Source organism: Mus caroli, unplaced genomic scaffold (genome assembly GCF_978045245.1).
Source record: "Mus caroli unplaced genomic scaffold, Mus_caroli_1 scaffold_7, whole genome shotgun sequence".
Classification (NCBI taxonomy): domain Eukaryota; kingdom Metazoa; phylum Chordata; class Mammalia; order Rodentia; family Muridae; genus Mus; species Mus caroli.
Genome location: NW_028227262.1, coordinates 119,146,450 through 119,152,449, shown reverse-complemented (window position 1 = coordinate 119,152,449; position 6,000 = coordinate 119,146,450).

The following is a 6,000-nucleotide window of genomic DNA, read 5'->3' as shown; positions in this document are numbered from 1 at the left end:
AGGTGCATTTCTGAGTTCATGGCCAGCCTGGTCTATGAGTTCTAGGACAGCCAGGGCTACACAGAGAAACCCTGTCTCAAAAAACCAAAACCCAAAACAAAACAAAAAAACAAACAAAAAAGAAAAGAAACAAACAACAGAAACAACGGGGTAGAGTGGCACACGCTTGTAATCCCAGCACTGGGGAGGTAGACACAAGCAGATCCCTGGTCCCTGGCTTACTGAGCCTACCTAGGGAGTTCCAGGCCAGTGAGAGACCCTGTCTTCCCCTCACAACTATAAGCCTCTCTACTGCCACCTTGTGCCACCCTACTCCTTTCAGAGCTCAGTGGAATGTTCCCAAGTTCCTTGTGTTCGAGGAAGTCAGAAGAGCCGGCTCTGAAAAACACGGTCAAGGGGTCACAGTGAGTCTCCCGTGCCCTCTCATCCCAGCTCCTGGCAGACAGACCTCTGCTGATCTGCAGCCAAGGCGATTAGGTTTCTTCTGCCTCTAACTCTCCACGCCATGAAACACTACTGGCCATCATAGTCGGGGACAGCCGTGTTAGTGCGGGCCTGCCCACAGATGCCTCTGGGACACCCTCGCCGGAGCAGCTGAGTCAGACTACCTCCGGGCCGGGTTGTACCTTTTCCATTTCAGGGTGAGGGGCTGCCTGATGTCTGTCTTGCTCCATTCGCCAAAGGGCGGGAGTTGGCCCTGAGATTTGTCCGTCTCCAGATGACTCCCATCAAAGGTAGTCCTGTGAGGGAGGCGGGCCCTGTCAACTTCTGCTTTCCTAGCAGCTTTCAGGTCTCTGGAAACTAGAAATCTCATTGTGCTGTGGGGTGAAAGGGGGCAGGAAGGATGGAGGGGCACTGAGGAGAAACATGGCTCCCTAAGTTGAGGCCTGCTCTGAAGCTATGGGGGGGGGGGGGAGCAAGCTGTACCCAGAGACAGAGGTCGTAGGCAGTTCTGGACCCAAGCCAGGAGCAGGTGGTCATTAGAAGCCAGGCTCCTAGCCCATCCTCAAGAGGCCCTGCAGGAGCTCTGGCCCCTTTCTCTCTGCCAGCTGTGCAGCCTGGCACGGAGCAGTGCCCGGGAGAGCCTGCTGCGCGTGCAGCTGCCCAGGGGACTGGCTGCGTGACTCATTCTCCCGCTTGCTAATCATCCCCCTGTCCTCTGCCTGGCTTTTCGCACAGCCTGCCTGCCCCTGGAGGAAAGCGTGCCCATCTGACACCTTACTCGCTTGTCCCTGGCTCCCCTGGCACATTCATCTGCCCTTGCGGCTGCATCTGCTCTCTGCAATCTCCGTGCCCGGCCTGTCATCTGATGCTCTCATCTTTCTCGTCTGCACTGTTCCACCCAGTTCCTTCAGGGTGAGTCTTGCTCCCAGCATGCAGGCTGTGCCAAACCAGGAAGCCTTCAATAGCTTCTCCAACCACCTCAGTACCTCAGATATGGGACTGGATACCTAATGTGGAAGCATCTTTGTGAGGAAATCAAGGGTGACAAGGACGGGCAGCCCCCCTGTCTCTGATTGGAAGCTAGAACAGTCTAACCCAAGTTGGCAATGGGAGGCCCTAGGAGTATCAGATAAGTCCTGTGTTGGACCATGGAGCCAGTCATGTGAGAAGGAAGGGAAGGAGAAAGCCCCTTGGGCTGACTTCTGACAGGCCAGTGCCCAGCAAGGGCACGCCAAACCCTACTGGACTTCCACACAACCAGACATTTGATCAGCTTGGTCTCCAACCATTTCTAAGCTTTCCTGAGCCATGTCAAGGAGGGGAAATTTTCACCTAAAAGCTGAAGCTATGAGAAAAGCCAACATGATTGTGTGCGTTCTTTCATAAATGTAACAGAGCCTGTCAGTACGGACAGAGTTTGGCTTTACACACTGTGACTTGGACAGGCATAGGGGACCCTGCCCTTAGGAGGGGCTGAGAATAGTTTAATCCTCCACTGTGGACGTCTTGAAAGTCTACAAGGAGCCCCACTTTTAAAAGTTAGCTCCAAGTTCTGTAAATTACATAGTGCATGTGGCCCAGAAACTTATAATATTGGTCAATAGGAAAGACTATGAACATATCTGCCACGGTTTTACTTTTTCCTTACTTCCAGTGCCTGAGGAAAGCGGAGAGCGCGCTTATTAGCAAAGTGCTTGGTGAGGATGGCCTCGTTCAGGTGACCTGACAAATCCCACATCCACAGCAGTCACCATCCTGGGAAACCAAGCACCATCAAAGCTCTGTGGGTGCATTCAGACATATCCCTCAGGGGCAGACTCTGTCATCTGATATCCATATTTCCACAGTGCTAGGGCTAGTAGCTGTGGCATGACCAGTTTACTTCTGGAAACGCAAACATTTCCCAGACTCCCTTGCAGCTAGATGTGCCCATGCGATAAAGTACTGGCTAACAGGATGTATGTGGTAATAACTACCACTGTCTGTCTAGGCTTTAAGCAGCTGATGTATTCCTTTTCTTTGGGGTGGTAGTTTATTCTTGTCATTTATTTTACTTTTTAAATTTATGTGTATGGGCTATAGCCTGCACATACATCTGTGTACCCGTGTGTGGAGTGCCCATGAAAGCCAGAGTTAGGCACTGGATCTCCTGGAACTGGAGCTACAGAAAGTTGTGAGCTGCCATGTGGGTGCTGGGAATCAAATTCAGGCACTCTGCAAGAACAAGTGCAGAGCCACCTCTCCAGGCCCTACCAGAAAAGTTTTAAACCCTCGGACTAAAGAGCCAGAAGGGAATAGTTTGTTCACTGTAGTAACAGTCTTTGTTTGTTTGTTTGTTTTTGTTTTTCGAGATGGTTTCTCTGTGTAGCCCTGGCTGTCCTGGAACTCACTCTGTAGACCAGGCTGGCCTCGAACTCAGAAATCTGCCTGCCTCTGCCTCCCGAGTGCTGGGATTAAAGGCATGCACAATCACGCCCGGTCTGTAGTGACATTCTTAAGACTTCTGGAATTTGGGCTGGAGAGATGGCTCAGTGGTTAAGGGCACTGACTGTTCTACCAGAGGTCCTGAGTTCAATTCCCAGCAACCACATGGTGCCTTACAACCATCTGTATTGGGACCCGATGTCCACCAAAGTGTGTCTGAGGACAGCAACAAAATCTTTTTTTTTTTTTTTTTAAAGAAAAGAATTCTGGAATTTTGGATTCTTAAAAAAAAAAAAAAAACACAGAAATATAAGAAACTTTTCATAGCCAGGCATGGTGGTGCACGCCTTTAATCCCAGCACTTGGGAGGCAGAGGCAGGCGGATTTCTGAGTTCAAGGCCAGCCTGGCCTACAAAGTAAGTTCCAGGACAGCCAGGACTACACAGAGAAACCTTGTCTCGAAACAACAACAACAACAAAGTGTTTTCATTTTAATCCCAGGTGTGGGATATGGGGCTGTTTCAGATTGTCCACAGCAGCTGACTGTAATTTGCCTTGTGCTCTAGCAGAGGCATGGTTTTGCCAGCTGCAGATAATTTCGGCGATTGTGTGACATTTGGAATTCTGGGGACGTTTTAGAGGGTCTATAAGTGTGAGGGCCCCAAGAGGCAGGGTTGGTGGTCAGGGGTTGGCTGCAGTTTGTTAGTAGTTGTGATCTAAGAAGAAACAAAAGGAAGGACATTAGATTCAGGGATATCTCTCTCTCTCTCTCCTCTCTCTCTCTCTCTCTCTCTCTCTCTCTCTCTCCCTTCACAGGTGTGTGTGTGTGTGGGGGGTTAAAGGGTGGGAAAAGAAGAACCCACAAAGTATCAAAGACCGGCTACAGTTCACCTCACTGTATGTTCCACAGCAGACATTTACAGAAGGGATTCCTGGAACATAGTTGCTGGTTAAGGTCCTGTTCCCCCAACAGACAGGCAAGGCCAGTGTACTATTTCTACCAGGGAAGAACAAGAGGAAACAGATGAGTCCACTCACCTATGTACAGTAAACACCTGAGCAGAGGATAACAGTGGCTGGCTGCTATTGCTGGGTGCCAAGAAATGGCATTAGGTACATTTTGTTGCTGTGACTCTAAAGACTGGACAAGAGAAGAGAGGTTGGGCTGGAGAGATGGCTCAGCAGTTAAGAACACTGACTGCTCTTCCAGAGGTCCTGAGTTCAAATCACAGCAAGCACATGGTGGCTCACAATGTAATGAGATCTGACGCCCTCTTCTCGGGTGTCTGAAGACATCTACAGTGTTCTTACATATAATAAATAAATAAATAAATAAACAAATAAATAAATAAACAAACAAACAAATAAATAAATCTTTTAACAAAAGAGAGAAGACAGGTTTATTCTGGCTCACAGTGTGATATGATATGATATGATCTATTCCTGGAAGGATATGGCTTATACCTCAGCAGACCAGGAAGCACGACAAAGCCGTAAACCTCAGGGCCTATGCGCGGTCCTATCGCCTCAAGTTTTCTGTAGCCTTCCAAAATGGTGCCATCATCTGGAGACCAACTGGTTAAACACATGGAGTGCCGCAGTTTACATCCAAATCCTAACTGGTATGAAGAAGTGACATTTGGACAGATATTTATTATTATTATTATTAAATATTTTCTTTATTTACATTTCAAATGTTATTCCCTTTCCTGGTTTCCCCTCAGAAAACCCCCTATTGCCTCCCCCTGCTCACCAACCCACCCACTCCCACTTCCTGGCCCTGGCAGTCCCCTAAACTGGGGCATAGAACCTTCACAGGAACAAGGGCCTCTCCTCCCATTGATGACCGACTAGGTCATCCTCTGCTACATATGCAGCTAGAGCCATGAGTCCCACCATGTGTTTTCTTTGGTTGGTGGTTTAGTCCCAGGGAGGTCTGGGGGTACTAGTTAGTTCATATTGTTGTTCCTCCTATGGGGCTGCAAACCCCTTCAACTCCTTAGGTCCTTTCTCTAGCTCCTTCATTGGGAACCCTGTGCTCTGTCCAATGGATGGCTGTGAGCATCCACTCCTGTATTTGTCAGGCACTGGCAGAGCCTCTCAGGAGACAGCTGTATCAGGCTCCTGTCAGCAAGCTCTTGTTGGCATCCACAGTAGTGTCTGGGTTTGGTGGTTGCTGTATATCGGATGGATCCCCAGGTGGGGCAGTCCCTGGATGGTCATTCCTTCAATCTCTGCTCCACACTTTGTCTCCTTCCATGGGTAATTTGCTCCCACTTTTTAATTTATTGTTTATTTATTATATATAAGTACACTGTAGCTTCAGACACACCAGAAGAGGGCATCCGATTACGGGTGGTTGTGAGCCACCATGTGGTCTGCTGGGCTTTGAACTCAGGACCTTTGGAAGAGCAGTCAGTGCTCTTAACCATTGAGCCACTTCTCCAGCCCTTGTTCCCACTTCTAAGAAGGATCGAAGTATCTACAGTTTGGTCTTCCTTCTTGAGTTTCATGTGTTTTGCGAATTGTATCTTCGGTATTCCGAGCTTCTGGGCTAATATCCGCTTGTCAGTGAGTGCATATCATGTGTGTTCTTTTGTGACTGGGTTACCTCACTCAGGATGATATCCTCTAGATCCATCCAGTTGCCTAAAAATTTCATAAATTCATTGTTTTAAATAGCTGAGTAGTACTCCATTGTGTAAATGTACCACATTTTCTGTGTCCATTCCTCTGTTGAGGGACATCTGGGTTCTTTCCAGCTTCTGGTTATTATAAATAAGGCTGCTATGAACATAGTGATGCTATGCATTTGGACAGATCTTACTGAAGACAGGAAAATGTACAACTGCCTGTCACTCCAGGTTCAGTGAATCTGATGCCCCCTTTTGGCTTCCGTGGGCACCTGCACTCACATGTGTACATACTCACACACAGACATGTGCACTGTATATTGTTTAATTTTTGTCTCTATATTCCATAAAATATTACAGAAAAGTTTGTTTCAATAAAAAGGCGATCATTTCAGCAATTTGGCCACTAATGAGTTTTTGTGAATAAAATGTAAGAATGACTAGTACCTGTCTTTAAATCTTCTTTTCTTTTCTTTTTTTTTTTTTTTTTCGAGACAGG